Raw genomic sequence first — 20,478 nt, forward strand, 5'->3', positions numbered from 1 at the left:
GGTGGGTTTTGGTACACCGTAATTCACTGAGGTCCTAAGTCTTTATGCACAGTTCTGTGTAGGAGCAGAATTCCTGCAACAGTAGTTACAACAAAAAGGCTTGATAAAGGGCCTTGAGTTTGAATCAGAATATGAAATTGAAGAATAAATGATAACCCCAGCCAAGAAAGGGAGCAAGTGTGCAAATTTACAATGTCTTTGGCTGGGCTACTTGTTACAATAAAAATGTTCGATAAAGGCCTGCACTTTGAATAGGTATATGAAATAGAAGAATAGTTGATAATCACAGCTAATGTATGCAGCAAGTAGTTGTGTGTATGTGTGGATGATGTGTTGATTGAGTGGAAGATGAAAAAGGTGAAAAATAAGAAAGGTTGGAGACACGCATACTACCCACTACCTTCTCAGTGAAGAGAATCTTTGGATTTCCAGCTCATTACACAGATAGGGTGTTGAATTCCGCAGTGGGAGCAAGAGAAACGAGTAGCACATCTAAGGAAGCAAGCTAGTGCATAAAGTACACATAGGGGTCGATTCCGATTTGGGAAAAAAAACGTCCGTACGATTTGTATCCGGAGCCCTCTCCGTACGAATCGTACCCGTCAGTCCGAGTCGCGAAGTACGATCCGTATTCCGTGAATCCGTCCGAATCGTCGCGATCCGTACGTATTGCAAGGCTTAAACCGTGAACCGTACGACTCGTACACATGCCATACGACCCGAGGAGTACGATCCGGACCGGGTATGAGGACGCGATTGGTACGGTCCACGTCAGGTAAGGGCGAGTCGTACGGAAAAGCACAAAAACACATACACACCGTACGGTCCGTACACCCCATGATCACAGGGGTACACACCGTACCCCTGCGATCATGGGGTGTACGCACCATACCCCATGTACGATGGGTGTACACACCGTACCCCATGTACGATGGGTGTACGCACCGTACCCCATGTACGATGCGTGTATGTACCGTACCCCATGTACGATGGGTGTACACACCGTACCCCATGTACGATGGGTGTACGCACCGTACCCCATGTACGATGGGTCTACGCACCATACACCCATCGTACATGGGGTACGGTGAGTACACCCATCGTTTATGGGGTACGGGAATACAACCCATGATCGCAGGGGTACGCACCGTACCCCTGTGATCATGGGGAGTACGCACCGTACCCGGGGGGGGGCGTTCTGTACCTGTTTCGACACGAACTCTGCTTTTACGGCTGTTTTCAGCTCACGGAGAAAAAGGGTCGTACGGTGCGTACCCGACATATATCGTACTTGCTGGGTTGTAAAAACCAGCCGCGAACCGTACAGATGTCGCGTACAGCGGATTTCGAGGGAGATTCGGACGGGGATTTGATTCGTACGGTCTCTGTACGACTCGTACGGAGTACGGCTCCTGGTACGAATCTTACTTCGTCGTACGTACGGGGGACGTGGCAGGGTACGATTCGGATAGGAAAAACGCTCCGAACATCTATTCGGGTCGTTTTTTCCCCGAATTGGAATCGGCCCCATAGTGTGCGGTAGTAAGGATGGAAGAAAGGATGGAAGTGTGGAAATTATCCACTGGTATTGGTGGGTAGTAGTTACGAAGAAGGCTGAATAAAGGGCCTTGACTTTAAATTTGAATTAAAGAAGAATAATTGATAAGCCCAGCCAAGAAAGGCAGTAAGTAGGTGTGTGTATTTGTGGATGATGTGTTGATTGTGCGGAAAATGAATAAGGTGAAAAATAAGAGAGGCTGCAGAGATGCAAACTTTCCATTTCTTTGTAAGGGAAGTGGGTGTTTAGTTTTTCAGTGCACATATATGCTATACTAGCAGCCTGTCACGACGTTGTCCGGGTATGAAATATAATGTGTGTAATGTGTGTATTTGGCAAGGGTAATTTATTTTAAATCTCGCGGTAGACAAAATTTTTTGTTTCATTAGAATAGGGCCAGGGAAGGCCCAGTTGCAGCCCTGGTTGATGTTAGCAGGTGCGTGTAATTGGTGTAGTGATCCGCCGCCTGAGCCCGGCTACAGCCCTGTTTGATGTTAGCAGGCGCGTGTAATGTCGTTGAATGAGAGAGTTATCAGCCGCGGGTAAATCCGTTTAATGACCGAGTTGAATGACAGCGAGTAGGAGAGGCTGCAGTAATTGTCCCCGCAGACACGCTCATTTGCGTGTTCCCCCGCTTGAGGCCCAGATGCAGGCCTGTTTGATGTTAGCAGGCACGTGTTCCCCCGCTTGAGGCCCAGCTGCAGCCCTGGTTGATGTTATCAGGCGCGTGTAATTAGTGTACTGATCCGCCGCCTGAGCCCGACTAGAGCCCTGGTTGATGGTAGCAGGCGCGTGTAATTTCATTGAATGAGAGAGTTCAGTAACAGCGCGCAGGAGAGGCTGCAGTAACGTTACTTACTAGGCGCCTCCAGGTGAACGCGTTTGTCACGCCCCCAGCACATGGCCACAGCAGAAGATCTTCTGATTAATGTACGACCCACTTGGCATGAAGGGCAAAACGTAGCACATGCCACCAGCGTTTCTCACGCAGCCAGCGTGCCCCTTGATGCGGCGCAATTGTGTTCACATGGCATGAAGGCCGGACACATGCCCCCACTGTTTCTCATGCCCCCAGCGTGCCCCTTGGTGCTGCACAGCAACGTAATTTGTGCTTGTATGTACGACTCACATTGTATGAAGGGCGGACACATGCCCCCAGCGTTTGTCACGCCCCCAGTGTTTGTCACGCCCCCAGCACACGCCCACAGCCCACGATGTGGTGGCCGTACCACACGCCCCCAGCGTTAGTCACGCCCCAGCCCACGCCCACAGCACAACGCAGACACGCCCAAAAGGGACTAATTTGCTGGCACGGTTCTTTTACCTTTTAACTGTACAGAGGAGTTGGCCTAACGGCTAAGGCGCTCGACCTCGGACATGGGGATCTGGGTTCGAGTCTTGGTAACGACGCCAAACATCCTGTGATTCTGGGCAAATCACTTAATCTCCCCGTGCCTAACAAAAATGAATGTGTGTCCTCATGTAACGTAACTGGTGCTATGTAAAGCGCTCTGATACCTGATTCAGTTCGGTCAAGTTCGCGCTATTTAAAACTCTGCAAAAAAAATACAAATTATATATATATATATATGGTGGCCGTCTGCATAGCCTATGTCCTTCTGCTGCAACTGCCCTTTCCAACGCTGTATTGGGTGTTGTGATTGGTGCTGTGGTTACTGTGATTACCAGCCTCAAAGGTTTGGGCTCTCTCTTTATAATATTTGTCTGGATATATATATATTGATACCCCTCGGTTCCTTTTCGCCAGAATTTGCAGCGCTCTCTCGCCGGTTCGTAAATCCCTGTGGCAGAACCACGCCGCATTTAAATCCACAAACAATTCCCCCAGCTGGGAGAAAAACGGGACGAACTCGCGTTTGTCTTCACTTATGTGCTTTTTTATTTAATCCTCACAGCATGGAGTTTCTCAAGCAGGCAGGCACAAATCTACGCGTCTCGGGATAGCATATCCCTTGTTCATGATCAAGTTGGCTCCAGGCTCTCAGTCTCAATATAGTGAGTCACATTATTACATAATTTCCTGTTTGATGGTATTTTGGCCCCCAGCCTTCTGGATGATGTCGTTTTTTGCAATTTTTGAATTTTTTTTTTATCCGTCTGCATAGCCTATGTCCTTCTGCTGCAACTGCCCTTTCCAACGCTGTATTGGGTGTTGTGATGGGTGTTGTGGTTACTGAGATTACCCGCCTCAAAGGTTTGGGCTCTCTCTTTATAATATTAGTATGGATATATATATTCACAGAAAAAAACTTAGGTTTTAGGTATCTTATAGTTAGGAATTAGTATTTAAAAACCTTGCAAATTCTCTGAAAAAACCATAGGTTTTAGCCTCGTTATAGTTAGGAATTAACATTTAAAAAACCTTACAAATTCACTGAAAAAAACATAAGTTTCACCCAAGTTATAGTTAGGAATTTTTAGCATTTAAAAAGCCTTTGAAATTCACTGAAAAAACCATAGGTTTCACACATGTTATAGTTAGCTGGTCATTTCACTCATACAAAACCTTTGAAATTCCTCCGTTATAGTTAGTACAGCTAACTATAACTCGCGCGCCCGCAATGCACTGCTGATGACGTCACATATTCCATCACTCATGATATGGTCAGTGACATCACTCATGACATCACTGATGACATCTCAAATGACATCACTGATGACATAACTGATGACATCATCCTTTTGAAAGAGTGGCAGACCTCCTCTCACCCTCATATAACCTTTGATACACACAATCAAAAATAGAAACTATAATTTTTTGAAAAATGGAGATACCAATACCAGTTACAACAACCTATTAGGTAATTCCAACTTCTACATACACATCCACTCATTCACTAACAGTTCTATATAGTCACTCATATATGTACTCACTCATCATATGTACTCATACACCTATACATCCTGTTACACACCGATACTCATCCATAGAGTTACTCACACACATACTCACGCATGCATCAAACATCCATTTATTTGCATATACAGCTATGCACACACTACTACACTTATTTTTACAGGAACGTACACATACGTACTCTTTTAAACAATCACTTATAGAAACACATACTTATTTATACAGGAACTCTTCCAATCTCTCACTCTCACATATACTCACTTACATACATCAATACTCACATATACTAGTTTAAAGCATATGTAGTTACTCATAAAGATACTATTGAGACAGTCATTCACTCACTAACACACCCATACACACACTCATCCACCCATACAGTCCTGCGTACATGCTGTCTTCAAAACACATACAAACAGTGAGTCAGTCATTCATGTATCTGTGCGCTACGTAATAACCCCCACCGAACCATACATACACTCATTCTGATACTCAAAAAAACAACTAATAACCCATATAGACACGCATGTAGCTACTCACCAACCCATGCAGCCACTTATACACAAAGTGAGACACTGATACAGATATTCACATATTTAAACATTACTCGCTAATACATGTATTCACTAGGATACACTTAATAAGTCAGTTATACAATCAATTTTAGAAAAAAAAACATCCATTTATACACTTATTTACCCATTTATTCTTCCATCGACCTTTAGATATACATATATAAAAAATATTTATTTTTCAGAAAGACACACATTCACTGGATGAAGTCATCAGTGATGTCATCAGTGATGTCATTTGAGATGTCATCAGTGATGTCATGAGTGATGTCATCAGTGATGTCATGAGTGATGTCACTGACCATGTCATGAGTGATGTAATATGTGACGTCATCAGCAGTGCATTGCGGGCGCGCGAGTTATAGTTAGCTGAACTAACTATAACGGGGGCATTTCAAAGGTTTTGTATGAGTGATATGCCCAGCCAACTACAACATGTGTAAAACCTATGGTTTTTTCAGTGAATATATATATATATATACATATATATATATTCACTGAAAAAACCATAGGTTTCAGGAGTTATATAGTTAGGAATTAGCTTTTAAAAAACCTTTGAAATTCACTCAAAAAACTATAAGTTTTAGTGGTGTTATAGTTAGCTGGACATTTTACTCATACAAAACCATTGAAATTGCTACTATATAGTTAGTTGTACTAACTATATTTCGCGCACCCGCAATCCACTGCTGATGATGTCACATATTAGATCATTCATGACATGGTCAGTGACATCACTGATGACATCTCAAATGACATCACTGATGACATCACTGATGACATCATCCAGTGAATGTGGTTTGCTTCGTTATTTAAATATGCATTATATATATAGCAATTTGCATTGAAGAATAAGTGGATATATATAAATAAATATTTGGATGGAGGATTTAGTAGCAGTGTAATTGACTGTTGACTTGACCAATTTATAATGTCTCACTAAATATAGTGGATAGTGACTAAACTGTGTGAATATCTGTATCACTTTGTCAGTTGTTGTGTAAACTGATTCTACAGTTGGTTACTAGCTATGTGAAAGTCTATATTAGTTATTGATTAGTTAACTGAGTATTTGTATGGGAGTGTGAAAGTGTGTGTGGTTCGGTGGGGGGTGTGTGACTGTCCAAAGATGTGTGAATAGTTGATTCAGTAGATATATGAAGTTAAAACTACATGTTCTAACAATTGTTTGGGTGAGTGAATATCTTTATGGGTGTGGTGATGAGCAAATATATTTCTCAATGGTTCAGGTCCAACAAACTAGAAAAATAAAAGGCAGTGTATGTGTCAGTTGTTGTATATAAATAAGTACACATAAGACACAATGATTGTGTGAGTGACTGTATGGATAACTGTATACTTGTAATAATTACTTTATAATTCACTAAGTATGACTTACTATCTAAATGAATAGAAGAAGTGGTGTTTGTATAAGTGTTTTGCTAAGTAAATATGTAAGTATGATCCATTGTTTGCATAAGTGAGTAGGATGACTTCATATGTGAATAGGATGTGTGCTGTTGTTTAATGTCGATATAGATGTATAAGTATTTTTGATAGTGTTCTATTGTTCATTGACAGCATGTATGATTGAATCCATAGGTAAGTGATTAGATGTGTGTATACATCTATGAATCACTGAGTGGATTTTTAGATACTTGTATTGCTGTGACAATGGATTTAAATATGATACTCTGTATTTTACAAAGAGTGATGAAAAATTGTAATAGTGTATGAAAAGGTGTATGTGATTGTCACGTGGATGATGTCATCAGTGATGTCATTCGAGATGTCATCAGTGATGTCACTGACCATGTCATGAATGATCTAATATGTGACATCATCAGCAGTGGATTGCTGGTGCGCGAAATATAGTTAGTACAACTAACTATATAGGAGCAATTTCAATGGTTTTGTATGAGTAAAATGTCCAGCTAACTATAACACCACTAAAATTTATAGTTTTTTGAGTGAATTTCAAAGGTTTTTTAAAAGCTAATTCCTAACTATATAACTCCTGAAACCTATGGTTTTTTCAGTGAATTTCAAAGGTTTTTTAAATGCTAATTCCTAACTATATAAGGCCTGAAACCTATGGTTTTTTCAGTGAAGTTGCAAGGTTTTTTAAATGCTAATTCCTAACTATATAAGGCCTGAAACCTATGGTTTTTTCAGTGAATTTCAAAGGTTTTTTAAATGCTAATTCCTAACTATGTAAGGCCTGAAACCTATGTTTTTTTCAGTGAATTCGCAAGGTTTTTTTAAATGCTAATTCCTAGCTATATAAGGCCTGAAACCTATGGTTTTTTCAGTGAATTTCAAAGGTTTTTTAAATGCTAATTCCTAACTATATAAGGCCTGAAACCTATGTTTTTTTCAGTGAATTCGCAAGGTTTTTTAAATGCTAATTCCTAACTATATAAGGCCTGAAACCTATGGTTTTTTCATTGAATTCGCAAGGTTTTTTAAATGCTAATTCTATTAGCGGATAACATTTTTATATATTAAAACGTTTTTTAAATCTCAAATGCCTGCTTTGCTAACAGAGTTTTTAAGCACAGGCTCTTTTGTCTCTGGTGGCCATCTTGGGAGACTGCATATCAGAATTTTTTTAATGAAATATAAGAGGATTTGAGAAGTCACTCAAAATGTGCCCACATTTTTCTTTCTTCAGCACTAATCATAATTTCTATGGCAAAATGAACCCCCTCATTTTGTTCCTTTGCAAATTAAATGTTTTAAGTGTTAACACTTTATTCCAATCAAGATGACTTCAGGTGTGCCATACTTTTGTCATAAGTAAGACTGTTAGCGCTCTAGTTGTTCTTTAGAACACTCTGGGACATTCTGTCATTGGGCTATAGTTGGGCTACATCTGGCTGATATTTGGGCTACATTTGTTTTTTTTTGTCTCTGGTGGCCATCTTTGGGCTACATTGGGCTACATTGGGCTACATTGGGCTACATTTGGGCTCTAACATATATATAGCCCAATGTAGCCCAATATATATTTTTCAAAGTTAATTTTCGTAAAAACCACTGGAGCACATATCTTGAGACATAGCAAAGGCACATCGGGCTACCAGTCCCTACACTTTTGCCAAGTTTGGTGGAAAACCATTCAGCCGTTCGGGCTAAAAGTGAGTCCAACCGCCCTATGGAAATTAACATGGGGAAAACACGTTTTGGGACCCCCCTTTTATCTCGGCCCCCGCTTGACAAATCCCCCCCAAACTTTCAGGGAAGGACCGGAGCGCCGCGAGGCAAAGTTAAGGAAAATTTCAGGAAGATTCCTCAACCGGCGCCAAAGTTATTCCCAATAGAATGTTGCGATTTCCCTATGGAAAACAATCCTAACTATATATACCTACTGGCTATAGCCAGTAGGTAATATATATATATATATACATATATATATATATGTATATATATATATATATGCTCACGGAATGGGCGGAAATAAATTTGGAGTGTTCCGCTAAGTTGATGGGGGATTTGGTTAGATATGCCGAGAGTGATCGCCTGAAATTGCAAGCGGAAATTGAGAAACTAGAAGCGGAAATAGCGGGGTTCGGTCCGAGTGAACAAGCGGACAAAATGAGAAGTGACATGATACAGAGGGTCAAAAAGGATGAAGATATAATAAAAAAACGTAAAGCTTTTAAATTTGAGCGCGACCGCCTCGACTACCTTAATGGACAAATTTTCACGTATGCCAAAAAATATGAGAACGTGAAAGCTCGAGCGAGGAAAACCAGAGAGACCATGGGGAACAACGGTACTGCATTGGTTTCTTCCACAGACGCTAGTCTGACATCAGGAAGTGAGGCGGAAAACGAGGCTGCGGGGCCCTCCACTGTGGGGTCAGGCAAGCTGTCTCTAGCACAAGAGGTGAGCTGCTTGTGTCAAGACCGGCGCGACACTTTAAGACCAAGAGTGAAAGGCAAGACACAGGCAAACAACACCGCGCTAACCAAAAGCGGCATGCAAGGAGAAAATGCCGCAAATACAAAGCAGCCCAGTGCAAATCAGGCCGTGAAGGGTCGATGGAACAAATCAAAGAAAAAGGCGAATCTCAATTAGAAAATAAAAAATCGATCATTAACCTTACCGATGTCACTTTAACACCAAATGAAGAAATGATCCTAGGATTGGGATTGTCATACTGTCCACCGGCGGACTTTAACTATGCGGATGCAAGAATGGACTCTTATCGCTTTGTAAGAAAGCTGAAACTTAAAAAGTTTTTTCTCCTGCAACCAAAAAGAAAAAAAACAACAGAAATACAGAGTTGTCCCTCTTTGTTGGAAGCAGGGGAACGGGGCACGTTTGATGAGATTTGGCACTTACAACAAGAAGGAAAAATATCTAGTGATTTGCCCTTGACCACATCAAGTGAGGACTGTGCTTGGAGTCAAACCCCATTTAAGCCTAAATCAACTTTTTCACCTGTCTCTGTTTACGATAACTTGGAGATATATTATGTACTTGTTACCAGAGAGCTGAAACAACTTTACATTGTCACGAATAAAAAACGCATAGTGGCCGACAAAAAGAATCAATGTTACTACAATCTAATCAAAAAACTGGAGGCTAAAAAGGATGTGATTGTCCGCCAGGCCGATAAAGGCGGGAACATAGTTTTATGGCCGAGACAAATGTATGTTGCTGAAGCTGAGAGTCAACTGTTGGACATTACATGCTACAAGAAAAGTAATATCACCATTTTGAAGGCAGCATGGCAGGAGCAAAATATGAAACTAATGGCATGGAGGAGTGCCAAACTGTTGTCCAATGACGAATACAATTGAATGAAAAATGACCATCCACTAATACCGTCATTTTACCTAATACCAAAGGTACATAAGGACATCAAAACACCACCGGGACGTCCGATTATATCGGCAATAAATAGCGCAACTGAGAATATTTCGCGCTATATAGACTTCTTCTTATAAGACTGGGTGAAAGGCTTAAAATCTAATGTTCAGGATACATCTGATTTTATTAGAAAGTTGAATAATGTGGTTTGGCGAGCCGACTGTTTGCTAATGACACTAGATGTGTCGTCACTGTATACATCGATCAAGCATTCTGATGGCCTCAAAGCAGTAGAATTCTTTTTGAATCAGAGACCTATGAATTTCTCGGCACATAACAAAATGCTGTTGTCTATGATCGAACTGAGCCTTGAACAGAATTTCTTTCTCTTCAATAACCAGCTATATCAGCAGGTTAGAGGGGTCGCAATGGGGGCCTGCTTCTCCCCGAGTCTGGCATGCTTACGCATGGGACTCTGGGAGGAGCGGGTCCTCAGAGGGGCCTTGAATGAAACAATGCAGAAACATGTTCTGCTGTACCTCAGGTATATAGACGACCAATTCTTGATATGGAATTGAACACTGGGTGAAGCAAATGATTTTGTGGAATTAATAAACACCAATGGCTTTAACTTGAAGTTTATTTCATACATAGATGCCAAGTCAGTAGCATTCCTGGACACAGAGGTCTATGTAACTGAAACAGGTATAGCCACAAGAATGCACATAAAACCTACGGCAGGGAATACAGTCTTGCACACGTCTAGCCAGCACCCCCATCACCTAATCAGCAGCATTCCCTTTGGGGAGATGCTGCGGATAAGGCGAATTTGCAGTACTGATGCAGACTGCAAGATGGCACAAGAATTTTATTTATTTTTATTTTTATTTATTTTGGACATTTATAGAGCTCCTGGTTACGCGCATCGGCGTGTCCCCGCGCTATGGTAAGTGGAAATTACAGCCCCAACCACCCTCAGAGACGCCTACCTGCTATATAAGTACGTTTTAAGTCTTTTTCTGAACGCGGTTTCAGACGGTTCCAGCCGTAGATCCAGAGGTAAGGCATTCCAATATTTGGGAGCAAGGTACCTGAAGGACCTCCCTCCCATACGGGCCTTCCTTACTCTCGGAACCTTCAATAGCCCAGTTCGAGAGGAGCGAAGACTGCGTGTGGGTTCATACCAGGCCACCAAACTCTGCAGTGGGACAGGGGCTTTACCGCTCAGAATGCGGTGACAAGTAGAAAGAGCTTTGAACTCTACCCTTTTCTCAACAGGGAGCCAGTGTAGTGCCTGAAGCGCTGCTTTAGAAGGAGATCTCTTAGGGAGCCTCAAAACTAAGCGCGCAGCTGCATTTTGCAGCACCTGGAGGCGGTTTATGACCTTTCCCGTCGCCCCCAGATACAGCAAATTACCGTAATCCAGGCGCGACGTGACCAGGGCATGCACCAGCGTCCTGCGAGCCACAATAGGGAGGAGATCTAATACCTTCCTTAGAGTTCTCAGAACGCCGAAGCACACCCCTGCCACCCGATTAATCTGAGGGCCAAAGGCCAAATCCGCATCCAGCCACATTCCAAGATTCCTTGCCTCCTGACATGGAACTGGAATCTCTCCCAGACAGGGTGGCCACCATGCCGACGACCAGGCAGAGGCCCTCCCCCCACCACCAGTACCTCGGTCTTGCTACCGTTCAATTTCAAACAGTTGGCGGACATCCAGGTAGCCAGTTCTTGCATGCAGTCCCTGAAGATGTCTGCCGCAAGGCCGGGCATGCGTGAGAGGGAGATGATCAACTGCGTGTCGTCGGCATAGGACACCAAGCGCAGACCGAATCTTTCCACAATTGTCGCTAGAGGGGAGACATAGAGATTAAATAGGGTCGGGCTCAGGGACGAGCCCTGAGGCACGCCCTGGCCACGCCCAATCTCCCCTGAGTAGCAGTCGCCCAGACGGACCCGAAAGCACCTGTCTGACAAGAACGATCGAATCCAACCAAGCGCTGCTCCTGATACCCCTCCTTCATTCAGACACTGTAGCAAGGTGGAATGTGCTATAGTGTCGAATGCGGCGCTTAGGTCCAGTAGGATCAAGGCCATAGTTTGGCCTTCATCCACACCCCGTCGCAAGGCTTCTACCGCCATGAGGAGGGCTGACTCCGTCGAGTGGCGGGGACGGAAGCCGAACTGAGAGTCGTGGAGCAGGGAGGCCTCCTCCACAAACTTCATAAGTTGGAGATTCACCGTTTTTTTCGCAACCTTCGCCATGTAAGGCAAAAGAGAGATGGGGCGGAGATTTTCTAGTTTATTGAAGCTAACATTGGCTTTTTTCTGCAGCGGAAGTACAATTGCTTGTTTCCAAGCAATGGGTACAGTCTGCGTCTCAAAAGAGGCATCTAGTAAATGGCGAATATAGGGTTCCAATGCCTGCAAGCTACCCGTCAGCCGTTTAGGTGTTGTGGGGTCCCTCGGGGAACCAGATTTTATTGACCTGCAAATGCGGATAAGTTCCTCAGTTGGTGGGGTGGAAAAAGTGGTTAACCGCTGTTCCCCTTTTTCTTTAGTGGTTTCCACAAGCTTGGGACTGTCACCAACCTGTTGAGAGAAGGAGGTGTATATCTTCGCCACCTTGTTTGCAAAAAACTCTGCTATGCGGTCACAGCCCCCCACCAAACAGAGCTCTTTGGGCACCACTACAGGCTTTCCTACCGAAAGTGATTTGTAGATTGAAAATAATTCTTTAGTGGAGTGTTCTGCTTCTTCAATTCTGTTGCCAAAGTATGTAGTCTTGGCCTTCCTAATCAATCGATGGTAGATACGCCTGTTGGCTATATACCCTGCTTTAGCGTGAGCAGTGAGGGATGCTCTCCATTGTCTCTCTGCACGTTTACATGCTACTTTGGCCGCCCGCACCTCCTCAGTGTACCATGGTGCTGTTCTCTGAGCACGGCCCCCCACCCTTACCATGCCGAGTGGGGCCACCAGGTCCAGGGCCTCTGTAATCCGCTGAGCCAGGTTGGTGTTAATTTCCTCCACTCCCGCACCCCCTGGGTTGCCCTTCATGGTAAGCGCCTGATTAAATTTAGCTTGTGAGAAGGCCACCCATCTGCGCCTAGGATGTTTATCCGCAGATGGTTCTACCGGTCGCGTTCCCTGCATATGGATCAAAAAGGGTACAAGATGGTGATCCGACCATGGGATCGGTACAGGATCATGGGCTTCCACTTGTTCCCAGTTTGCAAAAATTGGGTCCAGAAGGTGACCCAGTTGGTGTGTGGGACTCTTAACTTTTTGCTCAAACTGAAGTCCTGTCATCATTTGACAGAATTCCCTAGCCACCTTATCAGTTGGGTTGTCTATGTGTAGATTAAGATCACCCAATATGAAATATTTATCGGCTCGCAATGCAGCCTCAGTGATGCCTTCTACTAGACTCTCACTGAATCTCGCTGCCGTGCCAGGAGGCCGATAGATCAGGAGGCCCTTCAACGTGCAGTTTCCATTGACCGAAATAGAAAAGGTGCCAGCTTCACTATCCTCAATATTAATGTTTTCCAAGTGACATTGGAGACCCTGTTTAGCTACAATGGCTATTCCGCCACCTCTACCTCGCACTCTGTCAAGCCTCAGCAGGGAGTAACCCTCCGGAATAGCCTCAGTGATCTCCGGCATGGAGTCCTGGTCTAGCCACGTTTCCGTGAGGAAGACCAGGTCCCAATGCTTTTCGCTGAGGAGGTCATATATGTCAAGGCTGTGCCTGCATAAAGATCGAACATTCAGCAGGCCACAAACCAAGGCATGTTGATCTCTAATTTCGACATCCCCCGGATGAAAGACAAATTTACAGTGGTTGCAGCCCGCCGTGTCTTCAGCCATCATACTGTGTAAGCATGGTCCCAAATGCTTACTGCGAAGGGTGACTAAGTCCTCTCGACTCCAGTATAAGTGCCTAGATGGAGGAGAAGGGGGTATGGCCCTGGCCCGCGCCCGGCCGCGGATGGGCGCAGACGGGCTTAACTTAGGTGCAACTTCGGCACGCCTTCGTCGCGCCCGCTGCGCTCGTCCGCTGCGCTGTCTGCAACACATCTGCCTTATATCCCCCCCAGCGTCCCAACAACTAGAGCGCTGCAGGTAGCTGCCGGAAGTAGCTGGCTCGGACCCTCCACGCCCTCTGCTCGAACGGTGCTAGTCACCGGCGTCAGAACGAGGCGGGAGGGAGGGACGAGTCCAGCACTTCTTCAATGCGATGCTGCAACTGCCTGTCTGCCCCCAACGAACTCGGCAGAACAGAGTGCAGATTTCCAGGTAAATAAATCACCAGCAGCGCGAGTACAAACAATGCGCTAGTAGCGTGCACACTCTGTGCTCACAATGGTGCCCAAGTGAATTAAAATTGTTAAAAGAGCTCACGCGCTATTCCAGCATACAAGTAGCAATCACAAATACGCCAGTAGCGCGTCTGTTAAAAGCGATAGGGACACTGCCACTGCCCACTTACCACGAGGAGATCCAGGATCCAATGCCTTATATCCCCCCCAGCGTCCCAACAACTAGAGCGCTGCAGGTAGCTGCCGGAAGTAGCTGGCTCGGACCCTCCACGCCCTCTGCTCGAACGGTGCTAGTCACCGGCGTCAGAACGAGGCGGGAGGGAGGGACGAGTCCAGCACTTCTTCAATGCGATGCTGCAACTGCCTGTCTGCCCCCAACGAACTTGGCAGAACAGAGTGCAGATTTCCAGGTAAATAAATCACCAGCAGCGCGAGTACAAACAATGCGCTAGTAGCGTGCACACTCTGTGCTCACAACGGTGCCCAAGTGAATTAAAATTGTTAAAAGAGCTCACGCGCTATTCCAGCATACAAGTAGCAATCACAAATACGCCAGTAGCTCGTCTGTTAAAAGCGGTAGGGACACTGCCACTGCCCACTTACCAAGATAGCAAATTACGTTTTTTGTCGCCTGGCTACTCGGCAAAGACTGTCCAAAGAGCTATAAACCGAGCAAATTCCATCACTAGACAAGAGGCCCTAGCAGTCAAAATGAAGCCCAGTGAATGCAAACAAGGAGAGATAGTGATCAGGCCACGGGTCATCATTAAATACAGTAGACAGCACAGGGAAATTCGTAAGATTTTCTACAAAAATTGGAATTTGATAACAGGGGATCCTGTTATTGGTAAATATATTCATGATAAACCGAACATTACTTTTAGAAAATCTGGTTCTATGGCAGACAAGTTGGTACATAATTTCCTTGAGAGACAAGTCTTGGACACTTGGAGTGCCCTCAGAGGAGGATTTAAGAAATGTGCAGTTTGCAAGGCATGCAGGCATGGATGCAACAAGACACAGTATATTCTACCTTTCAAAAAAGATCCTGTAAAAATAAGGAAACACATGTCTTGCAAAACAGATTTTGCAGCATATATGCTGCAGTGCCCTTGTGATCTTCGGTATGTGGGGAGTACCCGCCTTCCGGTGCACAAGCGGATATTGCAGCACATTAGGGCTATCGTGGGTAAAGATCAGGCATACTCGGTAGCCCGCCATTTTGAAAACGTGCACAACAGTGACCCTACCTCCCTAGAGTATTATGCCATTGATTGTGTTCTTCCCCTCAAGAGAGGGGGAGATAGAAATGCCAAACTCCGGGCATTGGAAACCAGATATATAATAGAATTAGATAGCAAGACTCCGCACGGGATGAATGCGAGTGAAGACCTATATACCTGTCTTTAGTGCTATGGTTCTATGCCATATCTGGTTAAATTGAAGGTCACAAATTCCAACATGCCAAAAAATCTGGAGTATTGTTCTTTTTCCTGTTCTGTATGTGCAATATCGGTTGTGGTTGAGTCTCCTAATGTGGATGTTTTTGGTACTCATTGGCTAAACAGTGGTAATATGACGTCTTATACAATCTGAGACCTCCTTCGAACTCTTTTACAGTTTCTAACAAAATATTCCTTTTTCTGAATCTCTTTTATAAAAGAAATCTTGAATTAAGAAACATTATTATGCACTACATTATTTTTTGCACATATAAGGGTTAAAGTTTCTTACGAAGATAAACAATAAGAGCAAATAAGTCTATATGAATTAGACCTATGAAAATTCATCTTTAAAATGCAATCATTTCTTTGCAAAAGATAACAAAGTCATTTTGAAGGCATAAGGGTTCATTTATGTTCTGTAGTTGATATGACAATTTGTATGATTTCCACAGAGGATTACTTAATTTGTTTTGTCAACTAATTGTTCATACATGTTTCAAATAGATAAATAGGAGTTTTTTAGTGGGATTAAGATCTCATTTTTATGCACAGGCACTTTATCTTGTATTGTATATAGTATGTATATAGAACAAAATTAATTGATTGATATTCTCTCTTTTTTTATATACATATATATCTTTCGTAATATCGTTGTATATACATAGACATATTTATTTGTGTACATTATCAAGTTATATATGAATTGCATATTTAAGATTGTGTTATTTGCACAATACATGTACTGCACAGAACGACAACAACCCTCTAAAATAGTCATATGGCACTATGCCAGAAATTTAGCCTTCATTGACACTCATTGCACTACATATTGAAATGTACAACTAGGGGTTAAATATGTGAGGTTGGTTTGTTTTAGCCCCTCCCACCCCTTCCCTGAATTGTTTAAGTACCCTCGTTTATGTTTTTGCAACTGTATTATATGATCAAGCCTCGAGTCGGAGGCGAAACGCGTCATGCGGTCTTGCTGGGTTTTATTGAAATAAAACACTAAATTGCACCAGAAAACTTGGGTCTGTCTTGTTCGCTTTTCCTTGAGAACTGTCTGGGTGGAAACGGACAGTGATGTGGCGGCGGTCACATCAGGCGGAGTACAAGAATATATATATATATATATTCACTGAAAAAACCATAGGTTTCACACATGTTATAGTTAGCTGGGCATATCACTCATACAAAACCTTTGAAATTCCCCTGTTATAGTATATATATATATATATATAAATATATATTCATATATATTACCTACTGGCGGTCGCCAGTAGGTAGTTATAGTTAGGACCTATTTTCCATAGCAAATCCGCAACATTCTATTTGGAATAACTTTTGCGACGAGTGACGAATCTTTGCGAAATTTTTAAAACTAATGGCCAGCTCCAGTCCGCTCCTATCCTGAAAGTCTCGGGGTAATTCGTGAAGTGAACTAGAAAAATAAAAGGCAGTGTATGTGCCAGTTGTTGTATATAAATAAGTATACCTAAGACTCATTGATTTTATGAGTGACTGTATGGATAACTGCATACTTGTAATAGTGATTTTATAACACACTAAGTATGAGTTACTATCTATATGAATAGATGAAGTGGTGTTTGTATAAGTGTGTAGCTAAGTAAAAGTAAGTATGATGCATTGTTTGCATAAGTGAGTAGGATGACTTCATAAGTGATTAGGATGTGTGCTGGTGTGTAATGTCGAGATAGGTGTATAAATATATTTGATAGTGTTCTATTGATCATTGACAGCATGTATGAGTGAATCTATAGGTAACAGACTAGATGTGTGTATAGATCTAGGAACCACTGAGTGGGTGTTTAGAAACTTGTATTGGTGTGTCAATGGTTTCAAATATGGCACTCTGTATTTTACAGTGAGCGATGAAAGCTTATACTAGTGTATGATGAGGTATATCTTATTGTCACGTGGATGATGTCATCAGTGATGTCATTTGAGATGTCATCAGTGATGTCACTGACCATGTCATGAATAATGTAATATGTGACATCATCAGCAGTGGATTGCGGGCGCGCGAGATGTAGTTAGTACAACTAACTATATCGGAGGAATTTCAATGGTTTTGTACGAGTAAAATGTCCAGCTAACTATAACAACCCTCAAACCTTTAGTTTTTTCAGTGAATTTCTAAGGTTTTTTAAATGCTAATTCCTAACTATATCAGGCCTGAAACCTATGGTTTTTTCAGTAAATTTCAAAGATATTTTAAATGCTAATTCCTAACTATATCAGGCCTGAAACCTATGGCTTTTCAGTGAATTTCAAAGGTTTTGTAAATGACCATTTTTAAATGTATTAATTGTTATATTTATTTGTTTTGATGCTGATTTACTACATTTTTTAAACTATTTATTTGTATATATTTTGGTTTTTTAATTACATTATAATTACATTATCCATTTCATTACAAAATATACTTTCTCAGAATGAATTACTTTAGTTTAAATACTTTGCAAATAAACAGTAGACTTTTAAGTACAGTAGTTTTAGTTGTTGCAATGCACAACACAATTTCAGACACAATGCAACATTTAGCTCAATGTGAATTTCTAGGCAAATGCAATTAGATACTTTTTTGATTACTTTTCTAACCACAGGACTGAATCCTAGATTAGGACCTGGGACTTCTCCTGTAAACATTTGAGTAAAAGTGTTTTGGTTACAGTAGTGATTTTTAAGGAATATTATTGTATTTTAAAAGTTGACACTTAGAAACTTTTTCACATAGAATCACCAATGTTATCCTATAAGAGGAAATTCACTTATCAGGTAAGTAGTGTTAACGTTACTTTTTCTTACACAGTGGTGGATCCTTGATCCAGCACGGGTGCATCTCCTGTATCCAGTCGAAAGAATGTGTTTAAGTCATACAGGCAATTTTTAAGGAATATTTGTAATTTGTGAAAATAGACACTTGGGCTAAAGATGCAGCACTGGGTTCTCTTGTACTAACAGGTGAGTAAATCGCAATTCGTAGTTCGGCTGATTTTAGGGGAATATTTGTACGTTTAAAAAATCAACACTTAGAAACTTTTCTGGTGAAAACCACACAATGGATTCCTATGGAAGGAAATACAAGTTACTGGTAAGTATGCTTAGAACTACTTTTCAGGGTCAGTGCTGGGCTAAAAGATGCAGCACTGGGTTCTCTCCTGATAACAGGTGAGCAAATCAGATTTCGTAGTTCTGCTGATTTTATAAGAATATTTGTAAGTTCCAAAACTCCACACTTAGAAACTTTTCTGGTGAAAACCACACAATGGATTTCTATGGAAGGAAATTCAAGTAACTGGTAAGTACAGTTAAAATTACTTTTCAGGATCAGTACTGGGCTTAAAGTTGCAGCACTGAGGTCATTCCTGATAACAGGTGAGTAAATCAGAATTCGTAGTTTGGCTGATTTTAGAGGAATATTTGCACAATGTTGAAGGAAGGGGCCGGTGGCTGAGGTGACATGTGTGTAAACACTCCCTGTGGCGCCTTTTAAGTTGGGTAATTAATTCCTCTTCAATCCTGAAGTCCCTTGTGGGCCAACTAGCCCATCAGGTACCTCCAGTATGCGTCAGGGAGCTGCGTTGCAGAGAGGTGTTCCGAGGCCGTGCCCCTTTTTACAACACTCTGAAACGCAGCTCCGTGGCGCTTACTGGAGGTACCTGGTGGGCTAGTTGGCCCCTAGGGGACCTCTGTATTGAAGAGAAATTAATTACCCAACTTAAAATACATCACAGGGCGTGTTTGCACACACATCACCTCACCTCAAGCCCCGCCCCTACTCTCACCACCGTGCAAACGCACCCTGTGGCGTGTTCTAAATTGAGGGATTAAGTCCCCTTGAATACTGGGGGTTCCTGAGGGCCAACTAGCCCACCAGGAACCTCCACGATGCACCAGGGGGCTGCCTTCCAGAGAGGTGTAAAAAGGGGCATGGCCTCATTACACATCTCTGCAACGCAGCCCCCTGGCGCATTCTGGAGGTTCCTGGTGGGCTACTTGGCCCCCAGGGACCCCCAGTATTCAAGGGGAATTACTTCCCCCTCTACAAACGCGCCAGGGAGCGTGTTTGCAGAGTGGTGCATGGAGGGGGCGTGGCTTCCCCATGATCCCGTTTTGTTTAACTTTTTTTTAAGAAGGGGGGCTGTGTAGCCCACTTCTTTTTCTTTTTTTTGGGCCCTGGGGACCCCATCCCCCAGGGCCTGACCCCCAAATATTATTATTTTTATTTTTTTTACGGGAATGGGGCTGCGTGGCCCTCCTTCTGTGGCTAATTCCAGGCCTCAGGGACCCCATGCCCCGGGGCATAGCCAATTTTGTTTTTTTTTAATGGACGGGGCCGCTTAGCCCCCCTCCTCAGGGCCCTTCAAGGCCCTGGGGACCCCATCACCCGGGGTTGGGCTTTTTTCTTTGTCTTTTCTTTTTTTTAACATTTTAACTGGGAGGGGGGCCGCGTGGCCCCACTCCCGGGTCACTGGTAGCCCCAGGGACCCCCACAGTCCCGGTGGCTCCCCGCCTCCTGCGGGAGCGGCATTGCTTTTCCATATGGGGAGCAGATAACATGCTGCTCCTCATATGGAAAAGCATTCTGCTTTGCTTCATTGAAGCGAAAGCAGGTTTCCCTGCTCTCGCTTCAATGAAGCAAAGCAGTTTGCAATGGCAGGGTGGGAGCCCTGCCATTGCAAACAACAGTGTCCCGGGGGTGGGTACCCCGGGACACTGCAGGAGCTGGCCCTGGGGGGTGGCGGTGCCCCGGGGCCTCTACACGGCCCCTCCCACATTTGTTTCAAGCCCCAGGGGGTGGCGGTCCCTGGGGCTGGGTAGGCCTGAGAGCCATCTCACCAAATGTAAAAAG

The sequence above is a fragment of the Lissotriton helveticus genome, chromosome 2_1 (assembly GCF_964261635.1).
Source record: "Lissotriton helveticus chromosome 2_1, aLisHel1.1, whole genome shotgun sequence".
NCBI lineage: Eukaryota > Metazoa > Chordata > Amphibia > Caudata > Salamandridae > Lissotriton > Lissotriton helveticus.